This window comes from Thunnus thynnus, chromosome 14 (genome assembly GCF_963924715.1).
Source record: "Thunnus thynnus chromosome 14, fThuThy2.1, whole genome shotgun sequence".
In the NCBI taxonomy this organism is placed as follows: Eukaryota; Metazoa; Chordata; class Actinopteri; order Scombriformes; family Scombridae; genus Thunnus; species Thunnus thynnus.
This window is the reverse complement of record NC_089530.1, coordinates 10,421,835-10,438,831: the sequence shown is the minus strand read 5'-3', so window position 1 is coordinate 10,438,831 and position 16,997 is coordinate 10,421,835. Positions and strand designations below refer to the sequence as shown.

The following is a 16,997-nucleotide window of genomic DNA, read 5'->3' as shown; positions in this document are numbered from 1 at the left end:
ATCTTATATTTCATTTTTGCCAAGTCTGTTCCACTAGATGGACTAAATTCTACACACTGGACTTTTGATATATTCAAATTATAATGCACCAACAAGTGAAGCAAGCAGATCTGTTTTGGTAGAGAAAAATGCTTGCACTGCCTCTGTTTCTGACAGTTTGCAGGTGTAACACACCTCTGAAGTGCTGCTGTTGGTTTACAACTGCACTTAAACCTAAGTATTCATTCTGTTCATGCTGGATATGAAGACAGGCTGTCCAAATCCTGTTCAAACCAGTTCCACACTAACGCTCCTCTTTCAGATGGAAAACACTAAGGACACATGACAGTAAACAAACTGCTGCAGGAAACCATTAAAAATCAAAGTATAACGATGTCTATATTTTCTTAATGCAGATCTATTCAGCTGTCAAACATATCTCAACATATTCATCTCAATTGCATCGGCCTCAGTGTGAATCATGCAGCTGTATTATGTAGGAAAACAGAAATATCAGATGAGGACATGATATCAGCACATTCCTGATAATAAGGCTAAGATCATGGGGACAAAACAATCCTGATTGAGTCATGGCATCCCTATCCCATCCCTGGTAAGTGATTTTTGGTAAGTGTGGACAGTTCAGGATGGACTGGACATGAATTGACCCCTTCAGGCACCAACTGTGGAGCATGTGTGTGAAATCTTAGACAAGCCTACTAAAATATTCCTTAGCTCGGGGAGAGCTGAGGAATAACTACCAAGGGGACATGCACACTTCAAAGATGCCACTTTCTTAGCAACTAAAAAATCTTTTGAAATATCTAGACTTCATTTAGAAGAGAAGTGCTTTTTCAGAGCGGGACCAGCACTTCGCAGCCTAATCAATCTTTCATTTTTACTCGCCTGTACTGACTTTGAGGCTGCTTTACCATTCCACATAATAACAATTTCACCAGGCAGAAATACTTGAACACGTCTACTGTAGTGTGGCTGCTCCTGAATGGTCCCATTCTTGCCAACAACCCCTAAACACTGTTAGTACCAACGAGATATGTGGATATGGGATCCTCATTTAGATCTATTATATTTCACATGAGCCAGCAGACAATAATCAAACCACTTTCGTGCTGCCCATGGCAATTATCCTCCACACTTAAGAATCAACAAAGCACATAATGACTTACAGTCCATTAAGAAATTCAGCCAAAATTGAATTTAAATGCAGTCATTATTTTTATTGATGAAGTCAGATTTTGCATGGAGAGTGGACTGTATTAGTTTGTGAGAGCCTTGCGAACAGAATTAAGCGTCTCTATAAATTTCCATGACGGATGCTGAAAATCATCAACTGCATTTTATTCACTGCACTTTTGATTTGACTGTGGTGGCTGAGCTCAGTTTTCAAATCATTTTTAATGTCAAGAGGTAGCTCATTCACTACTAACTCTCTTTGTTGAAGGTGGATGAGCACATTGAAAACACTATGGTAAGTTAGTTTTGTTGTTATATATAGTTTCCTAATTAAGAAAAGAAAAACCGAAAAGAATTCTATATGGGTCTATTCTGAAAGTTGTCCCAGAGGAACAGGAATGGCAGCTGGCTGTAGCGTGAACCCATGGGGTTTCTTAAAACCAGCAGGAGATGCCTGGTGTTGTGCAACAACTGCCTGTCTTTTTTTTATAAGACTTGATTTAGAAAGACTTTACAGTGTAATGCATCAGAGCAAATTGAAGAAAGAAGATCAATAAAGTAACACAGCACTCCCAGAAATCTCTCATCTCTGTGCCATTAATATTGAATTTTTTTTTGTTGTTTTTTTTCTCGAAAACATAAACAAAACAAAAGGGAAAACGAAACACAGGAGCAGAAGAAGGATTATCATTTAAAGGGTAATTCAACACTGAAGCACAGGGAACAAATCTATTACTATACAGCTCTCTGTTGGTTGAAACTTTCAACCACATCCTAATCAGTAATGTTGAAGAAAGTATTTTGCCTTTAAAAAGAGTTTTCTGTCCCGTTTAAATAATAAAAAGCATAAATTAGAGTTAATATTTTATGTACTACTGTAAATGTATGACTGTAGTAGTGATAGTAGTAGCAAACTTTCATTATTGACATGTACTAAACTCAGTGCTCCATAATTTCATATTCTTTAGTATTGCCAAGCAGTCAAAAATAAAATCCTCTAACTTGGACATGCTCATGTTTTAATTAATGGCTGCTTCCATACATCCTAACATGACAGCAAATAAGTGCCAGTCATTGTGAATTGAGAGGAAACTTTTGTCAGTCATGAAGCTGTCTCTTCGAAGTGTTCAATGGCCCATGATAAAAAAAAAAAAAAGAAAAAGAAGAATCTGAGAGATGGCATCTTGCTTCAAAGGGCTCTCTATCGTTTCCCATTCCTTCATCTCTATATGTAACTCACTGTCAGTATGTCAGAGCATCACACGGCATGTTACCTTGTTTGGCAGGTGAGCCTCCACCGTAAACACAGGGGCTACAACCATGATGTAAATATGCAAAGAAATTCTGCACCCAGTTTACCCTGCAACTTAAAAATGCAAGACAATGAGTGTGGGTAGTTAGAGAGAGAATGAAGGTACAGGGTTGGGCTGGGTAAAATGAGAGGTAACAGGTTGTTTATAGTGTTTAACCACTGGAGGGAGTGAGTCAAGTTCAAGAAGACGAATACACCAGTGGCAAACTTGATCTTAAATGCTGACAAAAAGATCAGGATCGTGTGAATTTCATACCTTCACAGTAAAACATATCTGTTTACAACTCAAACAAGTGCACGGAGGGAAGGTACACTTCACAATCAAACTGTAAGACTGGGGGGTGGCTGGGTCTTCGGGGAAAGAGTGTGTGTCTGTGTGTGTGTATGTGTGTGTGTGTGTGTGGGTGTGTGTGTGTGTGTGTTGTGTGAGTTACAGAGATAAAGTCAGGGCACTTAAGACAGGTCAATGCCCCTCCCTGATGGTTCCTTGATGGCTCAGTTGTAATAGAATTCAACATTAATGAGGTGAATGTATTTGTATTTCTCATCTACTATGTTCGTACAGTGAACATACTGTTCCCACAAAGTGTACAGAGCAACAAGAAAAAAAAACACAACCCGCACTACTGTACCAATTCAGATAAAGGTGAAAACCATTAGAATAGCATGTACTGTATACAGTAGATGCCAGCCACCGCCACTCGAATTCTAATTCCATAATACCCACAAGAGGACCACATTTCCAGTAATTAAGTGTATTTTGGCGTGATTGCTGGCCTGGACCCTCTCAGCATGCACACAGCTGTTCCCATGTTGGTCGATGAGGATTACTAAATGAAGTGTGTACACCCACTCGGACATGGAACTGGTGTTGTCATGGTGACAGAGAGTGCAGAGTGATCCCCTAACGCTCGCTGAGGCTCCATTCTGAAAGAGGGGCTTTTTGCAGACCTGGAATCATCTGCCGCATGCCGAGCAGATACAGTTGTTACTGCATTAATATTCCCTTCTTTAAAAATGGATTAGGGGTGTCTTAGTGATTATTCATACACTTGCGCTTTCAAAGAGCTTTTCCATTGTGAGTGTCATTGAGATTCTGTCACACTTAAACAGGCTAAGGGGTAAAGAGTAAGAGAGGAAGGGTTACAAAGGATGATGACAGAGCATCACGCATGCATGCAATATCACAAGCATGTTTTTGCTGATTGAGACCAATAATTATTTAATACAGGGAATCACACAGACCGTAAATAGCTCAAATGTCACTTACATTATCACATTTATTTACAGCTGGTGGTAAACCTCTTTCTAATGACTTATGGCAAAATAAAAATATTGCTGAGCTGCGTCAGTTACTGAAGGATGGAGATATAATAAATTTTAATGAACTAGAGATAAATTTTAGTTTAAATAATTCAAACTTCTTCCAATATTTGCAGCTGAAATCTATTCTGCCCAATTACACCCTTAAAAACATTACTCTTGGTAATAGTGAAACTATTGATATTCGCTTAAAAGATGCAGCCACTGGCAGAGGAACTGTCTCCAAACTGTATAGATTGTTATGTCTACCTTTTTTGACACTATACCATAAAAAGCATAATGGGAGAAAGATCTGAGTGTATACTGAGCCATTCAAACTACTGTATCTTTGGAACTGTGTGAGGTATAAAGTTAGTCAAATGAAGATTTAGTTCAGGTCATATATCACCCCACACAAACTGAAGAAAATGAGCTGTAATATTTCAGATAAATGCTGGCATGGCTGTGGGATGACTGGCACTTTTATGCATCAACTGTGGCACTGCCCAGAGGTAAGAAGATTTTGGGTAAATGTGAAAGATTTTTTTGTACAAAACCTTGGATATAAATTTCCTATTATGTCCAACAGTGGGTCTACTGGGAAGTAAGACAGATGGAGTAACCTCAAAAGAATAAGAACACTTGATTGGATTCTCAGTGAAACGGACAATATTTAATAATTGGAAGGCGAGGAAACTGAATTGTTTCAATATAGGCAGCTGACTTACAGATGATTTGAATTTGGTATCTATGGAACAAGCAGCATTGGTTCTTCAACATCTGGGCAGAAGCCACACAGGCTCTTTGAGTCTAATCATGTCAGTGTTGAACAAAAATGAAGTAAATTAGGATGCAAATTCATGAGACTAGGAGTCTCTCTTTTGTTATCATCTCTTATTTTTATACATTTATTACATTACATTATTATTTTTTTGTTTTTACTTTTACTTACGTACACGTGTATGTGGTACAAACATACATGATGCAGGTTGCTGGTCTATGAGGCCTTGATGGCAATTATGTAGGCCTATGTTGGTGTATAGCACCCTGAATAGATTTGTGTTTACATAGAGTTTTTTGATATCCCTATTCTGAACCCAGGTGGTGAGAGGTAATCATCAAGACACAAGGGGCTTGATGGTTTCTTTCTCACCCGCCAAGATATGAAAATGTTTTTGTTTTATTGTAAACATGCTTTCAAATAGCTGTAAGATAGGTATTCTGCACTCTCCGCAGGTCTGAGCCTGGCCCTGATGGAGGGAAGCTGGGCACCTGACCTGTTGTAGTATAAATGTGGAAAATAAAAAGTCTATCTAGACAAAAAAAATCACTTACATGTTCTATGCATAGATTATACATTACATAAAATAACAAGTTTTGACTGTGGCTCCTTAAGTACCATATTTCCACTGTGTGAGTAGGTGACCCTTGGAGTGACTCATGAAGCATGACATTTTCATGAAGCACAGATCGGCACTTCTCCATACTGTCAATCATTACACCTACCGGCAACTTACAATGAGATGTTTCAATCTTCCAGAGTCACAAATGCAACACACACACACACACACACACACACACACACACACACACAAGCATAAAGTACAGTACAATACAGTCCACGCCGCATTCAAATGTCAAGAAAGTCTTCGAGTGAAAGAAAAGACCACTTAATTGGAGAGCCATCTCTCAGCCTGCTGGCACACATTCTTTTACTGTTTTACTGTACCACAAAAGAAAGGTGAGGTGAATATGTGTGTGTGTGTGTGTGTGTGTGTGACTGAGTATCCATTGGCCCTATACTGAAGGACAAGAACATTGCGGGTTAGATGATTGTTTTGCTGTACACACGCTGTAAGAATGGCCCTGGCATAGTCTACAGGGACGACGGCCCCAAGTAAAGACAGAGGGAGAAAGTCACTGAGCAGCACCGCCAGCTGTTTCCACTGCTCTGGGCTTTCTATAACATCCCTCTAAGCTTGAATGAGCTGCCAGGTGACACTGCTGTCAACAGCCCTTGCTAGTTTTTGGCGGCTTGCTCTTTTCCCAGTTTAACCAGCGTTTTTTGAACATTTTGAAGAAAAACACGGATATGAGAAGCAGTTTTTGCCATGCGTGAGACGAGACAAGGGGAGTTACAAATCAATTCATACTGTACACACACACAGTTTGTCAACTTAAAGGCTGAGCCAAGACCATGCAACATGTAGCAATGTATACATGTATTAAGTGAATATATTCAGTTTGCATGTGTAGATACGGTCTAAATTATGAATGTGAATGAAATTTGTAAAAATACATTCTGTGTTTTAAAGGAAAAATACACACACAGCATGCAATCTACATATGTAACATTACAGGAGAATGGATGGATATTTTACCAACCAACATGTAATCATAGGCCACTTAAGCTATGCAGTCACATCAAATAACCACAGCATCTCGCTTACTCCGCATCTGCAGGTCTCAGTTTGTTTGAAGTGTTTTTGCAGGCGTGACATGGCTATGTTGGGATGTAGTCACAACCAGCGTGCAATGACACTATTGCGTGTAAAAGGAAAGCAGCCTGCTGGGTAACATCACATTCATGTTGTGAGGAAAATACAATTTTGATTTTCCCTGTACAACATGGATCCCCTTTGAGACATGCTGTTGATGAACCTGACGGGGCTGACATACTACAGGCTGGTTGACTACATTTGAATTCAACAGGCAGATGTGATCTGCACAATCACATACAGTTGAGATCTACAATATCTATTTACCGGCTCCCCTGCAGCAAGGTGCCCTGTTACGGCAGAGCTCTAAAAGCACCCTGCTTTTAAAGCCCGGTTTGTTTTGTATTATACGTACACAACAAACCACGTACAGTTTCAATATAGCCTTTCATCTGTACCACTGAGCATTAGGCTGTGATGTTGTTGCCTGACTTCAACTGCATCATTTCCCTGATTAGGGCACCAAACAGCCGGGGCACTACATCATAATTCTACAGGGGTCTGTGCATGCAGGTCCTTGAGCTGGTGAGTTGAGCTTCATGAATCTTTCAAATTTCAGTAAGGTTTACACACAGACACACACACACACGCACAAACATACACACAGTTGTGGAGGCACAGCTGCGGGGAGACCGAAAGTGATGTGGCCTTCACAGATGCTATTATCCGTCATTTCAATTAAGACATATGCGTCCGATGTGGATTTGATGGAGAAAGACACTGCGGGTGGAGAGATTAAGCACGCTCTCATTCCAGCACCATGTGCCATGTGCTCCCCGAATTATCCTAATGACAGTAATTACGAAGGCACATTCAAGTCTGTGTTTGGGTAAGTAAGGGTTAGGAAATGGGAATAAATGGTATTGTGTGATTCTACTGTATTTCACTGTCATTGATAGACCTGGAGCCAGTTCAACAATCAAGCTGCGAGTTTTGTAAATTCATAAAGAAGTTTGGCTCTAAACTTGAATCCTCCACTGGATTTGCAAAAAGCCATAAAGTCATAATTAGCCTCCCTGTGAATCGATGGGCAGCGCTATGTATAATTCATTTCAGTCATCAGTGATCCATATAAACTTACATTGACCTTGTGTTTTATTTGATACTACATTATTGTGTTTGTTCATGTTTTCTTCTTGTTGATGAAAAGTAAAATGATGTATCATTGCAAGTGTCTTAACTTAGATTAAATGTTAACCTGACTGTTAAAATGATCAAATGATAACAATAACAGTTTGTAGTTGAGCAGTAGTGGCAAGAAAATGTAAAAAAAAAAGTAAAATTCCTTAATGAATGCTCAAATCGTGCATTCTGAATTGCAGGGAAATAAAATCCTCTCTTTTCTGTCAATCTTCATCAAATGTATACATTATGCTGTTCATCAACAAAGAAAACATCTGCAGGACACGGTGAAAACACAAGTAAGTTTTTATATAACTCAGTTTAATAGATTGCGTCATTACAACAATGTCATGTTTTCTAGCATTAACAATGAAAAGCTAAAGCAAACTTATGGATGTTATTCAGTGTCAGCAATGAAAAATTAAGTAAAAATACAATCTAGACTAGAATGTGTATCCACACTGTTTAATAACATCTTCAAAATGTGCCAGTGTCTTTGTCTAATGACAAATTTGTCTGTTTATACATGAAGAGTCAAGCTGAAGAATTATCAAAATGATCCACTGGCTTTTGCTGTCTATTATTGTGCTTTCAACTTTTTCAACTTTTGGCTTCTGTGCTCCTATTTTCTCTTGAAACACTTGAAAAGTGGGTTGCTTTATGTTATAGCCCGGAGCAAATAAATATTTTTGTTAATCAGATAATAACTTTTGACCTTCTGCTCTTTCAAATGAATGATGAACTCTACAGTGTTGGGAAGTGCAGACCTAAGTGTGGCCCCGAAGCACTGAAAGGAAGGACTTTTTTTTTTTTTGGTCTTGTTTTTGGAGTTCAAAGCAATATGATAATGCCACAAGGCCTTTGAAAATCTTGTTACTACATATCAAAAAAATTGTCAGACAGTTGCTAACATGCTGACATTCAAGGCTGCAATAAGAAAAAACTGCAGGGGGCATCATCTCATGCTGAAAGAGCTGCTCTCTCCCTCGGGCTGGACTGAAGCCTGTCCTCATGTGAATGTGAAATGGTTATTTAATCTGGCCAAGTTCTGGAAAGCACTTGTGCATCTTCTCTGTACAAATAACAATGCTTTTTATACATTAGTTTGGTAAGAATCACAAAGAAAAGGGCACATTACAAATATGGGCGCACTCTTTTAGAAGATGCTTTATTTACTTATTAATAGATGAATTCATGTTTAGATTTATAAATCCATCTATTAATTAGAGTTGTTCTCTGTCCCTTGTGCTGTGGACTAACTTACAAGGCTCTCTGCGTTTTTTGAAACATGTCCTTTCCATGATAAAAAAAACAACAACACACACACAAACACACACAAGCAGTGTGGATAAAATGGAAGTTTTGGGCAGTGACCTTAGGAAGCAACTTTTGAGGCAAAAAAACACAGGTCAGCCCATTTCCTATTTCCTGCACTCTTTCTGGCGGTGACGGTTGACACATTAGGTTCCTCTCAGCCCAAAGCGCCACCAAATAGACAGCCCACTTATCAACTCCTTTCACATCCAGGGTGCCACTCATTACTCATGTATTCATAGCCTCTGCAGTTTAATTACAAGACTAATCACAACAAACTATCTCCTTCTATACTGAACCAGTTGCCCGGGTAATGTGGGCCTGAGGGATTCAATGTAGCTAATCAGTTTAATGTTTGCCGTTTTCTCCAAGATTACCACTGCAGCTACTGATTCTACACATTGTCTAATTTTGACCAAAACACATTATGAGAGGCAGTACAGTTCATGCATCTTCATCTCTGTGTATTAGGCAGACAAAAAAATCTGAGCATGTTGTAATCCTGTACCTCCCTTTCACTGCATTGTTTAATTTACCTGGAAACAGCAAAAGCCAGAAGAAATCAATGCAAACACAGACAACACTGTAAACTCCATACTGATAGGATTGGTAATCAAACCTGGGTTCATTTTGCGGTAAGGTGACAAACCACCAAGCCAGTATGCCAGCCCATAACAATAGCATTCAGAAAAAATCTTTTTCTGCATCACCTGTGGGCACTTTGCTAGCTCAGAGTATGACCTCTTTGAAATGATAGAAGAATGACTATTTTTCCCAGAGACTTTAGTCAGTGGAACTGGGGTATGGCCCCATTACTGTTCCATCTGTGAGGCTCACCAGAGCAGCCTCTTATCTGTGCCTGTTTCAGGTCCCTTCACCGAAGAAGCTGTAACAAGGACCCATCCAACCAGCGCGGTCTCACAGGACCTTGGTCTCATAAGGTGCACTCACAGACAAACAAGGACGGATTATCTACAGCAGTGTCAAAACTCGCCCATCAGTGTGAGGCAGTGCTGACAACATCTGTGAGAGAGCCCTATTGAAATAAATAGAGGTCATTCTCACTCTCCTCTCTTCTCTCAACCCTCCTCACCCCTGCCTCCAAACACCCACAGAGACAGTTTCAGGGCCCCGTGTGAGTGAAGAAGAACTGTAACCAAACTCCTCCAGGGAGACTCGACAAAAAGAATACACCTACCTAGCAGTGGTACACCTGCCACATAGTACTTCAAAGGACAGAGAACACACATACACGGTGTGCTGAATGCCTGCTCGAGCAATGCCGCCAGACGCTATGAGAAACATGCTCTTATGGGAATACACTACTCACAGTATAAGGCATGGCCACATGGCGCAGTGCAGATCAAACATCTTAGAACCACAGTTGAAGTTACCACACGGTGAGTACATGTGCACTGGGTGCTGATGCCTTGAATGTATGGTACAGTAAAAAGGTGCTGGGTTGATGTTGTTGGAATCTGGCCCAGTGCTGTCTCTTATCCAATTCTCCGTCCTTTTAGTCTTTTTTTGTTTGCCTCTGCCAATCTCTATTTTCCTTCAATTCTTCCTGTATCTCTCTCTCTCTCAGCAGTATTGTAAATTAAATTTGTTGAACTACTGAATTTAGCAAAGGTTTTTCTTGCCTAGAAAGCACAAGGTCATGCGTAGCATCAGTCAGCTTGCCACCTGCTTTACTGCAATTCGTTTGCCGGGTGTATTTATCACAGGTGCAGCCATTTTTGCACTGAGGGCTATGCCACGCCGTGCATAAGCTCACTTTGTTACCCCCGACAGAAATGCCTCACCAGGGAGAAGCCTTTAGTAGAGCACATATAAACTCTTGCCTTTTAGTGGCATGGGAAATGCTGAAATACATACATTTATGGGGTCTGTTTCTGAGCGCTATACTAAACTCAAGAGTTTGACCTTGCCACTGCTTTGCACAGGCTTTTCAAAAGTGCTGAAGTGACTGTTTTAAACAATGGATAATTAATGTTCTTTTCCCCAACCGTAGGAGTGGTTTAGATATCTGGTCATGTCATCAGACAGGGTACATTAACAAAGGGAAAAAATAAACTTTTACATAACATAAAAAAGGGGGTTATGGTGGGAAATTTAAATGTTTAAGTGAAACATTTGCTGGAGCGGTCTTATCTTTAGTTGAGAGAAGCGGAGCAGCAACTTGTTGGCCTTCCAGCTGCACCGGTCACAGCCATCAGATAAGGAAAGCAAACAGGAGATAACAGAGTGCCGCTGGATCTCTCAGCAGGCCTGCATTAATGCTACTAATGGCACAGTGCACTTTAGGGTGAGCTTTTGATGACACAGGCAGCCAGGTGATGTTTCCATATGTTCAACAAAAACACGGGTGGCCCCCCGTATAGCTGGGTCACACACAAGTACTTTGAGCAGCGTTGGCCCGAGTGTAGCAACAGCATGATGGACGGGAGTCTATCCTTGCTCCTTCCCCCAGCCCCCATAATTCATAGCAGTTGAGTCTTTTGCACAACAGTCTCTTGTTCTTGAAAGTATTTTGGCAATCAGAGCCACATGCTGCACGAACATTTATCTTACTTTCGCAAAAATGTGGACTTAATGAGATAATTTGGGGTACTATGCTAGATTGACATGGCAGAAGAGCTTCAATGTGTGGTCTCTATACAAGCAGAGTCCAGGTCAGGGGTATGAGAACTGGCTAGTTGGATGCAGTAAATGGCAATGGCTGGCTATTTTAGCTGACTTTCACACTGGAGAGCAAAAGAAATTACCACGGGACCTCAGTGCTGGATGGAAGACACAGTAGGACTAACAGGAAATGTTTTTTACCTCTAAGTTGCACAAGGTGAACTGAGCAATCAGCCATCAGTTTCACCCCAGCTGAGAGAAATCATTTAGCCCGGAGCCTGGAAGCGCACAAGCAGGTCTCCATTCCTGCCAGATCCAGCAGATGCCTACTACTACCATAGTGACCTTTAAAATATGCCTCGCCATCTGATTTCAGTTTTAAGCACAACATAAGGAGCCACCAACAGAGAAAAGTAGAGCGAAATGAAAAGTAGAGAGAATATACAAAGAAGAGAGTGAGAGAAATGCTTCAAATGTACAAAAATAATCCAGTTATACAGTTATACATAGTAGTCACTGCTTTTCTTATACAGTGAGAATCAATTGAGATACATGTCATCAAAAACTTTTCCTTACGCACAGTACAATAGCAGTTTATAAAAATCATTATATTTTAGGTATCAGAGCACAGACACACAAACGCTGTTCTCCATTCATGTACGCCTGGGCAGTCTGGCCGAGTGTGAAACAGAAGCCTTGTAAAAGCCGAGAGGATTCTCTTTTAGCAGAGAGGCAAAAAGTAAAAACAACCTCTTAAATCCACCCTAAAGCAGCCAAAAAAACACACAGACACATCAGCCAGATAGCACTTCTTCAAAGTAAAACTGCTCAGGATATGAAATGAAATGATGAAGAGCAGGTGAAAAACATTGCACACATCAGTGATGCCGCTCAGACAGAGCTGAAAATAGTTCTCCACACCTGAGTGGAGAGACAGAGAGAATCTAAAGGATGGACAGCAATTCGAGGCTGCTGTCGGCCTGCCTGTACACTTCAGGATAAATGATAGAAGCAGATGAGTTTTACACTCCAAAGCCCCACAGCTGACAATTACATAACTCGGTAAGGTGAGGCAAAGATGATGCAAGTAGTAAGATATAGATACATTTGTAACTTCATTAAACTCTAAGAGTTACTGACAGTGTAAATTGTCTGTGGGATATCTGAAGCATACCTCAAAGCTCAGTCTGTCGAAGCATCTGTCTACCTATGAGGTATGTTATGGGCTTCCAGGGGTTTTTACTATCTTTGCTTTACCATGTTTCACTGCTCTGTGTATGGAACGCACAAATTCTTTTTGCCATGCATGATGACCCACTGTTACTAGCTTGAAGGGGTAGCTCAATGTTTGCTTTTATACAGCAGACCTCCAAAGACACATGTAGATGCTTTTGAAAAGATCCTATACCATATGCTTCACTTAGAATACTGTGGAAGTTGGCCTAAGGCACTTTAATAGTAATGCGGAATATGTTTGACACAGTATAGCCTTAAAAATATAAACATAACAATGAAGATAAATCTGCAAGCTCGAGGCAGCGCCCCATTGTTCGTTACAGCAGCAGCCGCAGAGGCAGGAGCTGTTTCCTGTTTTACTTTGCTGCCATTACTTATTTCAACCAAGGAAAGTTATTATTGTGGATCTGTAAATCAAGAAAAATATTATATGTCAGTGTATACCTGCTTAGAATTAAATTGCATGATCTATCCCGCACTGATTACCATGTTGTCATAGAAACAGTGGCTACAGAAATCACAGTCTGCAAACATACAGCAAAGAATGAGATTCATCCCTCATGTGGGTTGCTGCACAATACAGTGTCATAATTAATTTAGAGCTGTACGCAGATGCAAAGATGCAACTGTTATCATGTGTACTGTACATTATTATGAATTGTGCTGTATGTTCAGTGCTTACAGGTTGCACAAGTATAAACATAATTTCTATTATTATGCAGCAGCTGATAGAGTATACAATAACAAATGAGGAATTACGACCCTATGAGGATTTAATCTTATTGGTTGTGTACAAAGTGCTGTTCCTCCGAGACACTTGATCAAAGACTACCTCCTCTGCACTGGCACTGACATCATGTGTAAACAGTGAGTGCTGCAGCGTGTGTGTGTGTGGGTGTTTGTGTATGTGAGTCTCTGGAAAAGAAAAGACTGGAGGCAGGGGCCTTCTCCCATGTTGAGACTTGGATGAAAATTTTGTGCGAATACAGCAAAAAGCCCTTGACAGCGTGCTTAATTATTTTTGGCTGTAGCAGGCCTTGCCACTGCCTGGTGGTGCCCAGCGGTGCCTGCCTCTCAGGGGGGCAGAGACATTCCGCCATCTGGGGGTGTGTCTACCCCGGCCTTGTTAGCATAAACCTAACTACAGATTCATGAAATTACCTCTGAGACGTCTTGAAAACACACAGAGATCTGTGAATATGGTAAATACATTGCCCTTACTGCGGTTCTCATAAATAAACAGATAACATACCATTTTCACCTTGCAGTATCTGCAGTGGAGAAGAAAATGGAAAGGTAACCTCAGTGGACGTGAAAATGAAATATGAGAGTGTGAAATGGGGGTAAATGCGGTTGCTGGTGTTTTCTTTAAGCATCTGCTAAGGTGGGGTGTGACATTGCTGAGGTAGGCTACTGGAAGGGCACAATGTCTCCCAGATGACTGAAGGAGGAAGTTTCTCTCACTTGCACATTGCTCTCCACACACCAGGAAAAGAGCAATGGGAAATATTACACTTCCTAGAACTTTCAACACCTCTCAAGATGTATCTCAAGACAAAGATTGTTTGTTTTCCTAAGTGAGCCCTCACTGGAAATCGCAGCCCCAAATTAGAAAATGGGAAAACAAAGGTTATTACTTCAGGTTTTCTTGCCATACAGTAAGTACCCCCCTTCCTTTCACCCCTCCTCTGCTGATCTCCCTCTGTGCCAAGCGAAAAAGCAGGTTGCCTGATGATGGCAGGAGCCCACCACTGACCTGGGAAATAAAACCTATTACAGGTGGCCGGCATAGAGGGGAAGGGCTAAATCAGCAGCACACCTTCCTGCTGCCGGCAAGGCTGGCTGTTTTATGTGCCTTAATTACACAGTCCTCCAAAACCTTCACCCCCATCCTCTCTTCCCCTGCACCCACTGCCCTTCATTCACCCTCTGACTCCAAGGAGCAACCCGCCAACACACATACACAAATGCAATCAAGCGCATGCTACCTTTCCACCGTCTGTATAATCATTTCAATTCAAATGTCAGGTGTTGGGTTGGCACACTGTAACATGAAGATGTGAGAGAGTTGGTAGCATATCTAAAGAGAATATCAAACATGATGTCTGAAATATCCACACTGACATTTCAGAGACAGCCAGAGAATGGTGTGTTGTGACATCTATTCCAGTGCGCTTCTATTCATTGATCCAGTTTCTGAATGATACCACCGGTTTTTGGCCGTTGACTCCATGGGGAGATCAGCCATGTGTAGTTTTGTCAGTCTCTGTAGCTAAGCAACTGAGCATTACAGTGAAAGAGACCAGCGCTTGCGGCGGTTGCTAGGGAACTGCTGGAGAGTGTTACCACTTGTGAACGGCGCTTCGATAGATCAGCCTCTAATGGTTCAGGTCTGATGGAGCTTCGCCTAGAAGGAGATGAGGGATCGCCAAGCAGGCAGCGTGCTCCATCTCACCAGCTATACCATATGTCATAGCCGACAAGTCCCTGGAGTCCCACGCATCAGCACACATAACAACCAGATGAAAATGATGGCAGGTTTTTCCTCAATAGGAAACCATTTGCATAGAAGTGGTGACTGAATAATTGAGAGGTGTGGGAGAGAGCAGGGTGGCTGAATTGGGATGAAGGGATGTATGCCTGCCAGCCAAATCCATTAGCCAGGCCTTGCTTGGCTGAGGCAGGCAGCTGATGGGAAGGCTCTGTTATCGGACACTAAAGGACACTAGGGCCGGCCATCACCACGCCTGCCCTCTCTACTCTTTGCCGCAGGGGTAGAGAGAGAGTGAGAGAGAGACAGAGTCGGAAAGGAAAGGAGGCAAAATGACAGAGACAAAAAGAGAAACTGAGGGAGAGACCAAAGAGGTTCAATAACAGAAAGACTGAGGAGGTGTTGCCCTGTTACAGCTTTATAATTGGCCTGCAAGGGCGGTCAAATGAGAGGCTACTAATCGCACATTGCAGTTCCACAAGAATTCTTGTCCAGCTCTATAGCTCATGGAGCCCATTTAAAAGAGCATTAGGACAAATGAAGCATTGAAAAAGAGGACACCATCTCCCTATTTAAGCTAGGATAAAAAAAAAAAAAAAGTGTTAGACAATTGTATCCCATGCAAAAAAGTAGCTCTGTTGAGTTCTGTTGGGAGCACAATTGCCCAGAAGAATATCTTTAGTGGACAAGCCCAGAGTAGCCATCACAGAGGACAAAATGTGCTATAGCGACTATAGCTCACATAATCGAGGGTCTAAAGATAGAATGTCAAACATAGTACAGACTGTAAAGCCTTTGAGAGTGCTATACAAGTCAGGCAGACTTAACTTTTGTCTGATGCAGTGTAGATCAATGAAGTGCAAAATAATTGCTATAATAAGTAATAATATAATAATAATAAATAAATGACATATTACCTAAACATTTCAATTTCTGTGGGGTGAATGAAAGGTTCAGAATGAAGGACAGAATGAATGAGTCAGAGATATTTGTATGGCTGATACTAAAATAAAGATTTTAATATCTAAATAAATCTCCATTATGTGTTATTTGAGATTTTAAGTTTGAATGAAATGACTCAAATGTGGAAGGATTTCTAATAATATGGCTGCAACAGAGAATCAATCATCTTGACAGCACCTCTGCAGCTTTTCATCACTTTCATCTAGTTCTGGTTAGCCAAAGAGATACGTTAATGCTGGACTTACATTCATCACTTGGCAAGGAAGAGGGCTACAGCAGGACATCTAAATTGCTCTGTATCTGCTGTGTGGAAGTAGGCAAGCATGTAATGCAGCTTTAAACTAGAGATAACTTTGTTAAACTGTCTTAATAGCAAAGACAATGTCGATCAAAGAAAAAAAGGGGCATAGTGGAATCAATGCTCACTTCTGATCATGAGGTCCTAGAGCTGGCTTCCTGGGTATTGGCTTAGTATCTTGTAGTGGCAGAGGCTAATGAGGCATGGAAAAAAAAGCTAATATTCCATATTTGATTTGAGTGAATGGAGGAACTGTTCTCAAAGAACCCCCACATATTCCAACATCTCTTTCCACTTCTTTTCTACTTCCTCTTTGTTAGCAGTTTACACTTAGTATCTCTGTGTGAAGGAAAAACACATTGCAGCAGTGATGCATTGCCAATCAGATTTATGCTGCACAGTCTGGTGATCCTGGAGAGGGAGAAGTCCAAACAAAGAGAAAGAGATAGAGAGGAACGCTACCCGAAGACTGAAGCCGCTTGTACAGAATCCAGTACAGCATGACAAAGTCCTGGCTTTGAATAAACACAAAGAGACACGAGTGAAAATAATAAGCATCAAACAATATCCACTGACTGGGAATTTCAATATAACGCGTTTATTTGTGGGTCGTGGTCTATTCTTTGCCCTTGAAGCACAATGAATTTAAGGAGCAACAAAATA

The 16,997-nt window shown here is 41.0% G+C and overlaps 1 protein-coding gene across 5 annotated transcripts in view; it reads right to left on the bottom strand.

Moving 5' to 3' along the window:
* Positions 1 to 16,997, bottom strand: part of macrod2 (mono-ADP ribosylhydrolase 2) — a 423,353-nt gene that overhangs the window by 140,762 nt on the left and 265,594 nt on the right. The gene's annotated exons all lie outside the window — the stretch shown is intronic.